At 44.4% G+C, this 17,922-nt stretch overlaps 1 protein-coding gene and 1 long non-coding RNA gene across 5 annotated transcripts in view; one reads left to right on the forward strand and one right to left on the reverse strand.

Annotated features, from left to right (window-relative positions):
- Positions 1 to 17,922, forward strand: part of zfhx4 (zinc finger homeobox 4) — a 354,106-nt gene that overhangs the window by 107,530 nt on the left and 228,654 nt on the right. The gene's annotated exons all lie outside the window — the stretch shown is intronic.
- LOC147115001 (uncharacterized) lies at positions 6,296 to 11,051 on the reverse strand. Its single transcript, XR_015079027.1, has 2 exons — positions 10,968 to 11,051; positions 6,296 to 6,724 (listed from the first exon to the last, which is right to left on the reverse strand). It is a non-coding gene; the product is annotated as an uncharacterized LOC147115001 (long non-coding RNA).

A 17,922-nucleotide genomic window follows, 5' to 3' on the forward strand; every position in this document is an offset into this window, starting at 1 on the left:
TTGGCTGGCCTCCCACGTTCTACCCTACATAAACTTGAGGTCATCCAAAACTCGGCTGCCTGTGTCCTAACTCACACCAAGTCCCGTTCACCCATCACCCCTGTACTCGCTGACCTACATTGGCTCCCAGTTAAGCAACGCCTCGATTTTAAAATTCTCATCCTTATTTTCAAATCCTTCCATGGCCTCGCTCCTCCCTGTCTCTGTAATCTCCTCCAGCCCCACAATCCCCCCAAGATATCTACGCTCCTCTAATTCTGGCCTCTTGAGCATCCCTGATTTTAATCGTTCAACGATTGGTGGCCATGCCTTAAGCTCTGGAATTCCCTCCCTAAACCTCTCCGCCTCACTACCTCTCTTTCCTTCTTTAAGATGCTCCTTAAAACCACTCTCTTTGATCAAGCTTTTGGTCATCTGCCCTAATATCTCCTTATGTGGCTTGATGTCAAATTTTTTGACTTATAACACTTCTGTGAAGTGCCCTGGGACGTTTTACTACGTTAAATGCGCTATATAAATACAAGTTGTTGTTGTTAAGGTGATGCCCTTTTGTTCTGGACTTCCCACCAGAAGAAATAGTTTCTCGCTATCTGCCCTATCAAATCTTTTAATCATCTTAAACAACTTAATCATATAACTCCTGAATCTTCTATACTTGAGGGAATACAAGCTTAGTTTATGCAACCTGTCCTCATAATTTAACCCTTTTAGCCCCAGTATCATCCTGGTGAATTTGCGCTGCACTCCCTCCAAGGCAACATATCCTTCCTGAGGTGCAGTGCCCAGAACTGAGTGCAGTCCTCCAGATGTAGTCTAACCAGAGCTTTATACAACTGTAGCATTACTTCCACCCTTTTTATTCCAGCCCCTTTGAGATAAAGACTAACATTCCATTAGCCTTTTAAATTATTTTTGTACCTATACACTAGCTTTTAGTGATATTTGTACGTAGCTCCCAAAATCTCTCTGCTCCTCCACAGTTCCTAGCTTCTCACCTTTTAGAAAATACTCTGGTCAATCACCCCCTTGGAGGTGACGGTGCTGGCCGTTCTTGGCAGGGGCGGGCCTGAAAGGATACAAGATGCTGGTATCCTCATATGTTATCCTCCTCATATCCCACTTCCCTCTCATTCCACAATATCTTCTGATTTACAAGGTTAGCATGGTGCAAGCATGTCGCGCTTGCTTTCCCACCCTCCCCTCACCACAACTCTACCCTTGTGCCTTACTCATTTCATATACCCAAGAAATGCAGCCTGCCCAGCCAGTGGTTGACCAAGAAGAAGGAGAGGAGAGTGAAGAAGAAGAAACACTGTCACTCGATTTCATACTCCCAGCCACCAGCTCCTCGAGATCGTCTTGCAAGGCCACCTGCAGTGTCCCCCACTGAAAGTCAGCAGCCTTCCACCAGCCATGCTGCAGCCACTGGGGTAGCACTGTGTGACATCAGTTGGATAGGCAAAGGCACACACAAGACAGTCACTAAGGGAATGCACAAGGGTGATGAGTTGATTTCTTGATGTCATATTGGATGGATAGATCTATGAAGTTGGATTGGAAAGTTTGCTTTGTGGTGGCTTTTATTTCAGCATTGTGTCCAAGAGGACACTATAATGGTCAGTAATAAAGTGCAGGTAAGGTATGGGACAAATGTTGAAAGGGGAATTGGGGTCACTGGTACCGCAGACGGATGATTCTATCCTGGATATCCTAGCCAGAAAGGGGCTGTATCCTTCCTTCCGCTTCCTCCTCTTCTGTTTCTTCCTCTTCCCTCTGCGAGCTGATGCTGGAAATCTGAAATGACAACATAAAATGCTGGAAATACTCAGCAGGTCAGGCAGCATCTTGACCTGAGACCTGAACTCTGTTTCTCTCTCCATGAATGCTGCCTGACCTGCTGAGTATTTCCAGCATTTTCTGTCTTCTCAGAGGCCTTCCTTTACCATCTGAAGCCTTGCAAGCGTCCAGCAGCACTCTCGGCACTCCCTGTACACTTTAAAAACTTTTAACATCTATTGCACCAAGCCACTACTTCAATAAAATATTTTTTTTAAGTCCAAAGGCTTAAATGCAAACTTACCTGAAAGATGTCCCTTTCAGAAGCGCTGACAGCATCTCTGCAGGGCTGCTTCACGCATGCTTTTCTGTGCGTGCTTAGGATCCAGCGTAATGATGAGCGAAAATATCCAAGTTAGCAGTCGTGGCGTAAAGTCAGGCGATGTACGCTGATTGATGTCACGACCTGCTAATTTACCTTTCAGAGGCCAGAGCTGTCAATGGCAACGCTATGGCCTTTACCAAACTGGCGGCTGCCATATTCTGCGCCAGAAGTGACCGGAAGCGAGGCGGCCATCACTTTTTCAAGAAAACCAGTGTTAACGGCCGGCGCTAAAGTAAGCAATTTCTAGGCCGCTGTCTGCAATGCTATGTGGTAGATATTAATCTTCAGTCACATTGTGTTGAAGATAGTAGTGTGCCAGTTGAAAAAGGTATGAATTATTTACTGTGAGTTATTGCTATGATCAACTTGCAGAACATGATGTCATTGATGGAATCGCAAGAGAAAAAAAGTATAAATAAGTAACTTTCAAAAAAAATTCTATTCACTTGTGCCTCCACAAGCCATAAGTTAGCCCTTCTATGTAATTTAATGCTTTAACTATTTGCATAGGACTCTGGCTTTTGAGCCAGTATTGATCCACTTGAAACTAAAGTAAAAATGTGGGTATTACACTGTAAAGGTACTTTTCAAGGATTACATTTGAAGAGCTGAAACTAGTTCTATCTACAGCTACGCTATGCAGCTAACATTGCATTATACTGCAGCTAATGACCTGACACCTACTATCTGCCTTGCTGTAATGTGCATTTGGCAGACTTAATGGCCCAGAAATTCGGGTCCCAACGCGTGAGTACGCACGGGGTACTCACCCGTAAGCCCAACGAAAGTGCCAGTTTCGTGCATGCACTGTGCATGCGCGGGAAACCGGCACTTCCGTTCCCCTAAAAGAAGGGGTTCAGAAGTCGAACGCGTGCGCCGGAGAGGCAGCGTGTGCGCATTGAACTTACGTTTTTTTTGCAGCTTTCTCCGGGAGGGTAAGTCTCCAGCAGTTACACTTTTAAAAAGCAGGCGCAAGGCCTGCTTTTAACAAGGTAAGTGGTGAATTAATTAAAATTAAAACATTTTATCCACAGGTTTATTATTTTTAAATACTTTAAAGAAAGGTAAGTTTATTTTTAGCCCTGTTAGGAAATGTAATTCATTTTTTCAAAACTTTAAATTATTGTTTAAAATAGTTATTTCATGTAATTTATAGTTTATTTTAAAAATGTGATTTATTTTTAAAATTTGTTTGAGGTTTTAGTGATGTTTTGGGGCTTATAGTGTTTATAGGTTTGACAGCTCTTCCTGTCAAACTTATGAATGAAGCATTCCCTGCTACCATTGGCTCTCCATGGCCCATGTGATCCCAGGGGACGCATCGAACTAACTGCGCCCCTGGGATATGCAAGCACTGCGCGCCGGCAGCTGGAGGAGGCCCAGGATCGGAATCCCACGTGGGCCCACAGCTCAATGGCCGGCGCGCTGGGTAAGTGCAGGTCGGGGGCTTGCACCTGCGGGAAGCCCCCGACCCAAATTTCTGGGCCATTATAGTGTGCCATGCCCTAAGGCTGACTGACACTGAGTTGCAGTTACAGTGGAGCCCTACTCATGCATGCTTTGATGCATGTGCAGAACTTCACTCCTCTGGGAACTCGTTTTTAATGTCAGCAGAGGGCAGGTGTAAAGTCCATTCTCCTAACATTAAATACATTCTATTCAAAGATTTAAAAGTTTCCTGGAGATCCAGCGGACAGCCTGGGCACAGTTATAATGCCGCTTCACGCTATGCATTCCCCTCCTCATTAATTTTAGTGAAAATGTAGTGTAATGTTAGGAGAAAGTACTAGTGGACAATTCATTCACATTTAGTGCTGATCTGAACATTCATATTCCTTTAAAAAAGGAGTTAAAAAGGCTAGCAGGAAGTAATAAAATATTTGATTTTTTTTGCTTAGTAAGGCCTCGATAAAGGTCACTAAAGATAAACTCACGCTGCATTTTGCTGCTGCACTCAAATCAAAAGGTGAGAATTTTATTCTGGGGTCAGACCTGGCATCAATGAGCTTAAGAAACAGGAAGATTTTGAAGTGTCACCACAGGAGTGATGGAAATTAATAGTACAGACCAATTTTCTGAATGAGTGGAGGGAATAGGAGGTGGACAATTTGCAGAAGGTATTCTCTAAGGGAGTTGAAACTGGCCAGTACTGCATTCTTGAAATGAAACCTTAAGGCCTCCATAGCAACAGGGGGAGCATTCATGAGAGAAGCCCCTATTGTGTCTGTGGTCTGTGTAACTGAGGTCACCTTTGCTGTTGTCACATGCTCAATGACAGACTGCAGTGCATACATAAAAAACAATGTTCCTGACATAATTTATGTGAGAGATAGTACTACTTATCGTTGTTTTGGACTCTCCACACTATCCTTCAATGTAGTGTGAAATGAGGCAAGTGACTTGCAATACAGTTCTGCTGCTGCAACAACCTCCATTTGAAAGCAGGCACACTGGCCCCTCATGAACCTCTGGCCCCTCATGAACCCCTTGCTCACTACTGACTGGTGCCTCATTCTATGCTTCCTCATACTCCTCACTATTTGCTTCTCCTGCAGTGCATGTATCTCTGCTGTTGCTTCAAGTAAGGGTAGTGATAGTTGATGCTCTATTATGTGCTTGCACGCAATCAGTGTGTATGGGTATGTTTGCGCAACATCTCTTGGAAATTCTAGAATATATAATTAATATGGTATATATCAGTAGTTCTTTGCACCCTTCCACTCTATAGTGCAAAGCCTTTTAAATTCACCATCCTGAATAAATGCTTCCTTATTTGGAGCAAACTGTTTAAGATAGAAATAAAATCCAGAGCAAGAAAATGGCTATTTGGTCTAATGCTGCATCAAGCCCTCTCGATTCATAATCCATATATTCATACAGAAAGTTCTGGCAACATGCAACAAATCAGTCAGCATCTGTAAAGAGAAAGACGGGTTTTGACATATCAGGTGTAACCCTTCACTTTTATTAGATTTGATTATTCACATTATGGGGTCCACCACCCAATCCACATTGTACTTTACTGTTATGTGTGAGGTTTGCCTTTAAGCATAAGAGCAGTGGGACATAATACACAGTAATTTGGCCCCTAGAAGTCCTTTCTACAGTACATTCTGTTTACCATTGTGGCATGTATAATGTAACTTGCCTAACCTTGCTATTTTCTCTTACACTACTGTATTATGTCCTCTGCTACTACTTTGCAGCAATATTTATGCCTTACTTTTGTACTTTTCTTTTAAGTGTGTAGCTTCTTATTAACCTGCAGCCAGGCTCTCTCAGTTGTCGATAACAACATTTACTCTTTCCTGCTTATTGCTTTCTTTGGATATTTAGAGGCAGTTCTCTCCCACCAAAAGCATTCTCCTGTTTTTCATTAAAAGAGGAAAGTTAAGGTGATCACAAGGTAATTAAGGATGATGAAGGCCGTTTGGTCCATCTTAGTTCACCCATCCAGAAAGAGCCTAAGTTCCTCCATTGCAGCAACCAATTGGTTCTTAAATGATTCCAAGGTCTTTGCCTCCACTATTCTATCTGGGATTCCATTCTGTGTGTTAAACACTCTTTGTCCTAAATTTGCCTTTTACAAGCATCCCTTTGTCCTACTCTCACAATTTAGGTTAAAATAAATTTCCGGATTTACTTTCTCCATACCTTTTACTGTCTTATAAACCTCTAATATTTTCTTTCAGATAACTCCTTTTATGGCCAAAAAGCCCAAGTTTCTCCAGTTTTGCCTTATAACTCAGACCTCGAATACTATGGATCAGCCTTGTGGTTCTTTTCTCTACACTTCCTCTAGTGCTTGAATATTTGACTTGTGTCTCAGTATCCTGAACTGGATACAGTGCTTAAGGTGTGGTCTGAATGGGGCACCATACAGTTTCAGCATGGTTTTCTCTGATTTGTATTCTACTGTTTTGGCTACAGGAAACTCTTTGGTATCTGGGACTGGGATGATGCCGGTTGATTAAAAATTCCGGATGACGGAGAGGGTTATCTACCGAGGCTATTTTTAACAAACAAAAATAAAATAATCAAGAAATGTGCAGTATACAGTAATTGGGTACTCACCTACAGAATATTGTGTTAAATGGATGGTGGAAGATGCTTGATTAAGTACAGTACTACCAGTTGAGGGTAATCCATAACTCTTTAATTACTTAACAGTAAAACAAAACTTACACAGTAAACGACTGTATACAGTACTGTAGTTGACTACACTTATTCCAAGTCAGCTGGTTCATCAGGAATGTCCATGCCAGCTGGGTGGTCAGGACCATGCACTTCAACAGATTCTTCAGGCACTTCCACTGCTTCAACTCTTTTGGTAGCTTTCCTAAACATGTCCCGGATGTCTGCTTGCTTACTGGACTCTTGCCTTTTTTGTAGAAAGGTGGAATGCAGAATATGGAGGTGCATAACTTCTTGGGCAGAGTAGCAAGGCTGCCTTTCAGCAAATTGGAGGATTAAAGCAAATCCTTCTGCAGCTTTAGCCCAAGAAATCATCTTCTCTTCAGAAATCTCATCCTCTTCACTTTCCATCTCACCTTCCTTTTCTTTCTTTGGATTCAAAACAGTCTCAATTATTTCATCTTCACTTAGCATATGCACAACAGCAACTTCTCTATCTGCATCAACCCACTGCTCAATAACACTTTCACTGAGGTTACGTAGAGGGTTTGCTGGGCCTACATTTTTCACCATGCCAGCCATTTCCATTACTGTAGTCCTCTTGGGACGAACATTGAACCCATGAAATTCCTCCTCTGAAGAACCTTCGGCAAACATTACAGAAGGCCACAATTTGCGCCAGGCTTGCCTCAAAGTGTGACCTTTCACCAAGTTCCAGGAACATGCAACATTAAAGATGGCATCTTTAAGATTGTATTCCTTCTGAAATGCGTGAATATTGTCATCTTGGTTTATCAGTTTACGTAGGAAGTCTTTCTTGTAATGACACTTGAAATTTTGGACAACACCCTGGTCCATGGGTTGTATGAGAGAAGTTACATTTGGTGGCAAATAAATGGTGAAAATATTTCCCGAAACCAAATCGGATTCATGCAGATGGGCTCTACAATTATCAAGCAATAAAATGCATTTGCTATCTTCAGGTTTCCCTATTTTACGGAAATGTTCCCTCACAGATGGAACAAAAATATGATGGAACCAATACAAAAAGATTTCCTTATCCATCCAAGCATTGCTTTGAGCTTTGTACTCAACAGGTAAGTGCCTCACATTTTTAAATGCACGGGGATTTTTATACTTCCCAATAACAAGAAGTTTAACCCGGTGTGATCCAGCAGCGTTCGCACATGTTAGCACGGTTACACGATCTTTATTTTTCTTGTAACCTGAAGCATTAGCCTCACTAGCCCCAGCAAGTGTTGATTCTGGCAAAAACCTCCAAAATAAGCCAGTTTCATCGGCATTGTATATCTGTGCTGGCGACAAATCATGTTGCTGCACAATCCGATTGAAATAATCGCAGTATTCTTCTGCGGCGTCGTGATCAGCTGATTTCTTCTCCCCGGAAATATCGAGTCGTCGTATCCCGTGCCGTAACTTGAAGCACGTTAACCATCCCTCAGAGAAAGCACACTTGTCAGTGAGTTCCATCTTTACGTAGAAATCCTTCGCTTTCTTGAGTAGCATCGGTCAAGGAAGTGGAACACTCTCTGAACGCTTAAGAGAAAACCACTCATAAAGCATGGTATCCAGCTCTTCTAGCTTAGGCTTACGAAGCGTACGCCGTTTCTCTACACTCTTAGATGTCTCCGAGCTTGAATAAAACTTGAGCAGCTTATCCTTCTGCGATTTGATGTCGTAGATTGTTGACGAACCGGTTTTGAATTCATTCATAATGTTGATATGCTTCTCTCCCCTTTCCAGTCGTTGGCATATCTCAATTTTCTGTTTTAAAGTTAACACTCTCTTCCTTTTGCTTGGACCAACTTTTGGGAATTCCATAATGCAAGATGGGGGAGATAATTCACGACAAAGATGGAGAGACACACAGAAAAATGGCGGATTGGAAGAGGCTACCGGCAACGTGGGAGACACACAGAAAAATGGCGGATCGGAAGAGACTACCGGCAGTACGGGTGACACACAGAAAAATGGCTGATCGGAAGAGACTATCGGCAGTGCGGGAGAGTCAGACTCCTGTTATTGAAGTGTTCGGACTTCCGACAGCGCCAAGAAGCCGAGTAGTGGCAGTTTGGAGAACTACCCCCGCTGACTAACTTGACCACCGCGGGAGACTCGGACTCGGCAACATTTCCGGTTATTGAGGTGTTGTTTTCGGAGTATGATTTTTGCCGGTTAATAGAGAATTCCAGATATTTAGGTGCCGTTTGAACGAGAGTTTCCTGTATATAGTTCAATATTCTATTGGCTTTGTTCATTGTTGCTCTGCATTGGTTGTACATGTTGGGGTGTGGTGCATGTCGCGCCTGTCTTTCGGGTGTTAAGCAGGCGCAAATCATACCAATTTAGCAGTGGGACGGCCTGCTCCCAACCTGCGCAGGCGATGGTTCCACTGCTACATTCGTGGGGCCCGTTGAAGGACCCCTTCACAAAATTAGTCACCGATGAATAGGACAGGTGTGGGCTGCACCATTCAGGATTCTTCAGTGACCCCCGCGGCCGCCAACTACAGGTAGGTATATTTTTCATTTTCTTTTAAACTTTCTGTGGAGCCAGGAAGAGTAGGAGTGCTCCCCCCAACTCCATAGTCCTATCAATCGCTCCCTCTCATTGCCTGCTCCAACACCCACTACCGGAAATTACCTGAGGGCTGCTGCCGGCAAAGCAAGTGGCTCAAAATTTAATTCTGGAGAAGGGCAAGCTGCCTGTGGTCAAGACAGAGGAAAAGCAGTTTAGAGTTCCTTTATAATATTTGGCTAGTGAACCTGTTGCAAAGTGCACATTTGTGATGATATGATTGGGATTCAATGTGATGCCCCCATGGTAAAATAGTCGGTCACCATTCGCTGCATAGACTTACCCTTGGATAAAGAATTGGAGTATTGCCTGGTCCACAGTAAAATTTAGAAAAGATATTAAAAGGAATAAAATCTAGGGAAAGTGCCATTGGTAATTTTACTGCTTTGTTACCTGCACTTGACTCTAAAGAGCTGACATCACGTACTTGATCACTTTTTACTAACCCGCTTATTAGATTATTTGGCTCACATACACATGCTCCAGTTTTGAAGAAGACTGTCATGAAATAGCATTTTACTTTGTAACTGCAAAGTGCAGCGCTACATAACTCATGTTCTGACCAAACCTCCATGCTGCAATAAAAAATATGAACTGGGGAAAGGGGGTGGGTTCAAATGACTGCGCTCATTTCCGATCGGTTCCACTGTGTTTGTTAGTAAATTAGTCATTAAACAAGGGATTAGAGTTAATGATGATTAAACAATTTGTGCTGTCTCATAAGTAGTTTTCTAAAATGTGTCTAATTTGGCATGATATGTAGAATTCTCATTATCACAGCAGCAGCTATTGGTATTAGAGAGATGATACCAAGGCTTCAAGAAGTCCAATGGCTTTATCTCCATTTCTGTTTTTATGGATCTGCACACATCTTGTCCAACTTTGCAGAACCCTTGCTGCTTTTTTGAATCTATAATTACTAAACTGATTACCCCTGTGAATTAAAAGCTGTTACACAAACTGTCTTAAACACTGAACACAGGGGATCTTACTAGTGATCACGGGAAATGTAAAAGGGCCATAACTCACAAGCACCGCCTGTACAAGTTAGTTCTGAAAACCTTTGTCCTGAGCGAGAGCACACTGGCAATTCACTGTCACTGCTGGGACCTTCTCTTTTATTGTGCAAGTTGTTTCTGTGGTTTTAATTATTTTAATAGGCGCATGGGATCACGGCATGGTGTTTAAATTCATTCTGGAATCCTGTGTGCAGCTGGCGACCTTTAAGTGATAGTTCACTCAAGTGGATTATTGTTTTCATTCTTCATTTGAGTGAATTATCACTTGTTCAGGCGGCGAAAATAACATTCAATTCCACAGAGTTGAACTGATTAATTTAATTAATTAGTGAAGGATTCAGAGCTCATAGTTGCAAAACACTTACAAAAATAATTTTGTCCATCAAAAAAGATTTAACTCTTAAAGAAAAAATGGTATCATTTTGAAATTAACCATGTAGAGTTCTTGTTTATTCAAAGGGGAGCTGCACAAAGAATGTTTTGTGAGTGTTTTGTGAATGGAGACCCAGGTGCTTGTTGATTGTTGACTTGCTAAAGATGTGACTGACTGTATAGTACACAGCTGAATATTGTTTCAACCAGCAGAAGTAAAGGAGAGTGCACTGTAGCATTATTAGCCATGTTTTTTTCCAAAACTAAATATCTGGTCTAAACAACATTCATGTCATTTAGTTTAGCATTCCTAGAAAAAAATCCAGTTGTTTCTTCCAAAAATCAATTCTCTGTCAAATTCCTACAGCCATTTTGAGATTATCAAAGATGATGGCAAAAATGCAAGTCCATTTTCAGTTGCAGAAATGAGACTGTGGATAATTTGAAAGGGGTGATTCTTTTTCAAAAACCCATACCTTTGAAACTCTCCCAAGAACACCTTATTGTAGAAATTGTGTTTGTCCATAGAGCCCTGTAGTTCAAACATTCAGGGCTAAAAATTCATGGCCGCCACGAGAGTTGCCGGTGTCACCGCGGCCTCTAGTAAACAGCTGCTGAAAATGGACAAAGCGCTACAGGAGAAAAATTCGCTTTGGGGGCTAAAGAGCCCAGCACTAACTTACCATTTAACGCCCTCCTGGCATTAGTGCAGGCATGGGAGTCGAAGTTGCTGTCCAGAAGCAGCATTCGATGTTCCAACAGCCTCTGGAAGCGAGGCAATGGAGTTTGCTAGGCATTGTGGGGTATTAAAAGGGCAATGCATTAAAAGGGCAATGCCTTCTGAACTAATAAAAATTAAAATTAAGTGATAAAATGCAGCTTTCAGCCCTTACTGCCTTTAAAAAAAATTAACATTAAAAAGAAGTCCCAAATGGGAGTCTGCAGCACTTAAAGCTGAATTCCCTTCCGAAACTCAAAAAATGGGAAAAGTGCTTCAGCACTAACACAAATGGCTCGGCAAGCCAGGAAAGGGGCACCCAGGGTCTCGCACACAGCACTTCAGCTTTGTGCAGGGGGGTCAACACTGCAAGAGAGGTTCACTACCCACGAGGGCCAGGAGGCCCTCCAGAAAGAATGATGTGGGACCAGATCACCGAGGCCATCACTGCCAGCAGTGTCGCCCCCCACCACCTGGAACCAGTGCCCAAAGAAGTTTCATGACTTCAGACCACTGGTCAAGGTCAGTGAATGCATCTTCAAAAGCCATCTCCTACCAGCTGCACCACTAGCCTCACACACTGCTCAATGCTCGACTCCCTGCAACCATCTCCCCCCCCCCCCAACCCCAATCAATCACCTACCAACAATCTGTACCAATCACGAGGCTCATCTCTTAGAGGAGACAGTGCAGGCCATTCTTGGCAGGGGCATGGCTGAGATACAAGATGCTGGTATCCTCATACATTATCCTCCTCCTCACCTGAACCTCTTGGTTTCCCACCCTCCCCTCACCACAACTCTACCCTTGTGCCTTACTCATTTCATATACCCAAGAAATGCAGCCTGCCCAGCCAGTGGTTGACCAAGAAGAGGGAGAGGAGAGTGAAGAAGAAGAAGAAACACCGTCACTCAATTTGACACTCCCAACCACCAGCTCCTCAAAGTCGACCAGGATGGCCATTTGCAGTCCCTACCGAAAGTCAGCAGCCTTCCAGCAGCCATGCTGCAGCCACTGGGGTAGCACTGCATGACATCAGTAGGATAGGCAAAGGCACACACAAGACAGTCACTAAAAGAATGCACAAGGGTGATAAGTTGATTTCTTGATGTCATATTGGATGGATAGATGTATAAAGTTGGATTGGAAGGTTTGGTTTGTGGTGGCTTTTATTTCAGCATTGTGGCCAAGAGGATGCTGTGATGGTCAGTAACAGAGGGAAGGTAGGGTGTGGGACAAATGTTGAAAGGGGAATTGGTATTGTGGTAACTGGTACCACAGGCGGATGATTCCATCCCGGATATCCTGGCCAGAAAGGGGCTGTCTGGCTTCCTCCTCTTTGGCTTCCTCCTCTTGGCTTCCTCCTCTTCTGTTTCCTCCCTCTTCTGTTTTTTCCTCTTCTATGGCTTCCTCTTCTGCGTCTTCCGCTTCCCTCTACAAGCAGATGCTGTAAATTTGAAATGACAGCATAAAATGCTGGAAATACTCAGCAGGTCAGGCAGCATCTTGACCTGAGACGTGAACTCTGTTTCTCCCTCCATGGATGCTGCCTGACTTGAGTATTTCCCGCATTTTCTGTCTTCTCAGAGGCCTTCCTTTACCATCTGAAGCCTTGCAAGCATCCAGCAGCACGCCTGACACTCCTTGCACACTTAAAAAACTTTTAACATGTATTGCAGCAAGCCACTACTTCAATAAAATCAAATAAAAAACCCAGTCCAAAAGCTTAAATGCAAACTTACCTGAAAGATGTGTGCGTCCCTTTAAGAGGTGCTGACAGCGCCTCTGTCAGTCTACTTGCACGCTGGGTTTTCATGGCAAGCTTAGGAACCAGCGCTGAACTCAGCTCAAAGGTCCAAGTTCGCCATGGTGACGTTAAGTCAGCATTGCATACCGACTGATGTCACCTCTGCCTCATTTTAATTTGCAGGGTGATGGATCTTACCGGCAGTGCTGCCAAGCCTTGGAAAATGGCGGACGCCGGAGGATCTGCCACCAGCTGGTGGCAGAGCGGCAGCCGCCCTCTTTACGCAACTTTTTGCTGGTAACGGGTGACGTTAAGCCCCTGAACCTTTAGCCCTGAGAGTCTGAATCTTCAACCAGGAGATGACAGGTTTGAATCTCAGGTTAGCCTCCTGAAACAGCCTGCTGTCGCTGCTGGACTGAGGTCCATTTCCTTGCAGCTGAACTGTTGGATGGAACACCAGTCCATCTCAAGGAAGTCAGCACTGTCAAGTGAAACTCACTGAAAACTCCACTCAGCTGATGAATTGAACAGAGTCTCTTTGTGCCAAAATGACCCTGGGCTAGAAAATATGTATTAGCGAGTTAATGGCGGAAATAAAAAAAATAATAGGGAAAAAACTAAAATGAAAATAAGATCTTTCGGGATAAAGATTTGGTTGCGTAGTTCATGCTGTTTGGGTGGGGCGGGTGCCGAATTGGGTCCAAAATGGCATCTGAGCAGTGCACGCACAATTCTGGAGCTGGCCATGTCGTACGCCATCTTGGTGATAGCAGTAGGGTGGCTGAAAGGAGCGTGCGCTGGAAGTATGATAAGTATACAGATCGTGATATCAATTAACATGCAACACTGATTTGATGCCAGCGCTGCAGTTTTCATCGTCATCACTGCAACTAATGCCCTGTGTTAACCTCGCACAGCTGACCATGTGTTCAGCAGCAGGAAGGACACCCCATCAGCGCTTTTTAAGGGATCATCACCAACTTTCAGGTAACTTGCTTTTTGATTTCTACTGGCTCTGTGTAAGCTTGTGAAAGTGTTTGCAGCTTTCTAGAGTTATTTAAAGTTGGTGAGGTGACAGGGAGTGGTGCTGCAAGTGGAGAAGGCCTTAGTTTTGACTTCAAGGGTTCTGGTCAGACCACTTGCGCCCAGTCATGGGTGCTCTAGTTTTCATTCCCCTTGAACCTGCAGCACGACACGGAGATGGAGCAGAGACAGCAAAGAAGAGGACAAGCTGCTCGCAGATGGAGAAGAAGGAGGGGAAGAAGGGTTCTCATCTAGGGTCTTCTGAGAGCAATTCTCAGTCTGAGCCAGGAGCAGTGTGTGAGGTGTTTGCGCTTTATGAAAAAGGTGCTCACAGAACTCTGCCACATTTTGCAACCTGACCTGCAGCCTCACACTAGGGCAAGGACAGCACTGCCAGTGGCTGTAAAGGTGACCGTGGCCCTGAATTTCTTTGCATCGGGATCATTGTTCCCGCTATTTTTTTTTGGGTGCGCTGCCCCTATATAGGGCTGCGCGGCCCATTCAATTTTTCACACACGCGCGGTTATTTCAATTGTAAAGTCATTGTGCAGCCTGCGCGGGATTTCCAGACTGCCACAGAACTTAATGGGAACATTGGTCAGGATCCTTTCAGGCTGGAGTAGGTGACATCTGTAGCATTTCCCAGTTCGCTGTCCACTGCTGCACAAGAGAGATGGCAGAAGCTCTTTATGCCAGGAGAGGGGACTTCATTGTCTTCTCTCTGACCAGATTGGGCAGTTTTAGCAATGGAGAGCAGGACCCAAAAATGCTTTCTATGATCTAGCTATATCTGGTGATGGATGGTTAGAACAGTTGTCCACCAAAGACGTTCAAGTCAGCGTTCCTTGGACTTAAGGGAGCGGAGATGAGGGGTATAGCAGAGGGAATGACTAGGGTGAGAGAGTGTAATGATTTTAGTGGGGACAAGGGCATCAAGGGTGGTGGAGAGGGTGTGATTTAGCAAATAAGTAGCTGCAGAAATGTCGTAAAGAATTGTAAGCTAAAGGCTAGATAGTTGGGAATTAAAAAGTGCGGTGCTAAGGGACTTGGGGGAGAGCTCTTTTCAGGGGCAGACACAGAAAGAAGTGGCTACAGCTTAGCTGGTGGAAGGCTGCTGACTTTCTGTGGGAGAGATGGCAGATGACCTTGCAGGATGACCTTGAGGAGCTCTGGGCCTAGTAGGCCCAGCTTTGGACTGTACCACCTCATCATGGGCGGCAGCAGTCTGGGCTGGCTGGCTGACAGGCAACAGCAAGGGCACTGGCGATGTGGCAGTGGTGGGAAGACGAATGCTGTCATCCTGAGAGAGGACAGCAGGGTCAGCCTCCACAGATACATTACCACTCCCCGGGGCAGCGCCTCAGCAATCCTAGTAATCTGATGGAGTACAGACTGATGTGACACCCTGCAAGCCTCTTTCAACACTGGTAAACCCAGCCATGATGGCAGAAGTCTGTGCTTGCGTGGCAGCAAGCTGAGCTTGTATGACTTCAGACTGAGCTTCCATTACAGCACCCAAGACGTTGGGTGGCTTCTGCTTGTGATGCAATAGAAGCTGAGACTTCGGCCATCAGACGCGGCATGATGGTTGGGTCCACAAGTTCGTTAATAGACCTGCCCACACCTTCCATGCTGGAAAGGATGGGCTCCAAGCTCTGCCCAAAGCCCTGAGAAAGGCTGAAGCTGGATTAGTTCATGCTCCTTGACATTGTATTCAGGCTTTCTGGCCGGCCTGTCAATGCACCAAGCATTTAGTTCTGTATACCCATCAGTGTTCTTCTGTAGGCTGCCCCATTGAAGTCTTCATCTGAGTCCTGTGCGGCAGAACTAGTGTGTGACCTGGCCCTCCAGGGAACTGGCACCTGCACTACCCTTTCCCCCAGCCCTGGCTACAGGCCACTTGTACCTGATGACTCACCACATGCAGATCCCACATCTAACTTACCCTCTAAAGTATGTGGAGTGTCAGTATCTGAGCTGGTGGCTGCAAGTGTGAAATCGAGTGACAGTGTTTCTACTTCTTTTTCATAAGAACATAAGAACATAAGAAATAGGAGCAGGAGTAGGCCAATCGGCCCCTCGAGCCTGCTCCGCCATTCAATAAGATCATGGCTGATCTGATCCTAACCGCCAATCTACTATCACAGAACCATCTCCTGAATCTAACAGAATTAGACACACGAAATAGGAGCAGGATTAGGCTACACGGCCCCTGGGCCCGCTCTGCTACCCACAGGGCCATGACCAATCCGAACCTAGACTCATGTCCAAATTCCTGCCCGCTCCCCGTAACCCTTAATTCCCTTTACTTCTAGGAAACTGTCTATTTCTGTTTTAAATTTATGTAATGATGTAGCTTCGACAGCTTTTTGGGGCAGCATATTCCATGGACCTACCACCCTCTGAGTGAAGTAGTTCCTCCTCATCTCAGTTTTGAAAGAGCAGCCCCTTATTCTAAGACTATGCCCCCTAGTTCTAGTTTCACCCATCATCGGGAACATCCTCCCCGCATCCACCCGATCCAACCCCTTCACAACCTTATATGTTTCAATAAGATCGCCTCTCATTCTTCTGAACTCCAATGAGTAGAGTCCCAATCTACTCAACCTCTCCTCATATGTCCATCCCCTCATCCCCGGGATTAACCGAGTGAACCTTCTTTGTACTGACTCGAGAGCAAGTATGTCTTTTCTTAAGTATGGAAACCAAAACTGTATGCAGTATTCCAGGTGCGGTCTCACAAATACCTTGTACAACTGATGCAATACCTCCCTATTTTTATATTCTATCCCCCTAGCAATGAAAGCCAACATTCCATTGGCCTTCTTAATCACTTGCTGCACCTGCATACTAACCTTTTGAGTTTCGTGCACCAGGACCCCCAGATCCCTTTGTACTTCAGTACTTTCCAGTTTCTTGCCATTCTCCCTCTTCTTGTTGACTCCCTGGCTGGGCAGGTTGGGTTTCTTGGGTATCTGAAATGAGAAAGGCACAAGGGTAGGTTTGTGGTAAGGGGTGGGGTGTGAGGGGAAGCAAGAGGTGCATGCTTACACCATGTGCAGATTGTAAATCAGAAGATATGGGGCCTCAACTATTCACAATATTTATTAACGACTTAGATGATGGCATAGAAAGTCATATATTCAAATTTGCCGATGACACAAAGATAGGCGGCATTGTAGACAGTGTAGATAAAGGCATAAAATTACAAAGGGATATTGATAGATTAAGTGAATGGGCAAAACTGCGACAAATGGATTTCAATGTAAGTAAAGGTGAGGTCATCCACTTTGGACCTAAAAAGGATAGAACAGGGTACTTTCTAAATGGTAAAAAGCTAAAAACAGTGGAGGTCCAAAGAGACTTGGGGTTCAGGTACATAGATCATTAAAATATCATGAACAGGTACAGAAAATAATCAAAAAGGCTAATGGAATGCTGACCTTTATATCTAGAGGACTAGAGTACAAGGGGGTAGAAGTTACAAGTTTTCAGGATATCAAGGGGCACAGATAGGGTAGATAGAGAGAAACTATTTCCACTGGTTGGGGAGTCTAGGACCAGGGGGCATAGTCTAAAAATTAGAGCCAGACCTTTCAGGAGTGAAATTAGGAAACACTTCTACACACAAAGGGTGGTAGTAGTTTGGAACTCTCTTCCGCAAAAGGCAATTGATGCTAGATCAATTGTTAATTTTAAATCAGAGATTGATAGCTGTTTGTTAACCAAAGGTATTAAAGGATATAGGCCAAAGGTGGTTATATGGAGTTAGATCACAGATCAGCCATGATCTCATTGAATGGCGGAACAGGCTTGAGGGGCTGAATGGCCTACTCCTGTTCCTATGATCCTATATTGTACAATGAGGGGGAAGTGGTATGTGATAAGGATGATAATGTATAAGGATACTTGTACTCTTTCAGCCTCGCCAGTGGCCACAGGCTCAGCTATTCTCCTCCCAAGAATGGCCAGCACCGTCTGCTCCATGGGGGTGAGATGATGCAGGCGAACCTGTCCCCCACTGGTTAAATTCTGCTAGCACCGGTTATGTGCCACCTTTTCCTGTGAGAGAAAGGGAAATGTGTCAGTGAATGTGGTTTAATGTGTTTGGGTGATGTGGCTGTCATGGTTGAATAACTGTTAGTGTGTT

This window comes from Somniosus microcephalus, chromosome 7 (genome assembly GCF_052327205.1).
Source record: "Somniosus microcephalus isolate GS21.2 chromosome 7, FLI_Smic_1.0, whole genome shotgun sequence".
Classification (NCBI taxonomy): domain Eukaryota; kingdom Metazoa; phylum Chordata; class Chondrichthyes; order Squaliformes; family Somniosidae; genus Somniosus; species Somniosus microcephalus.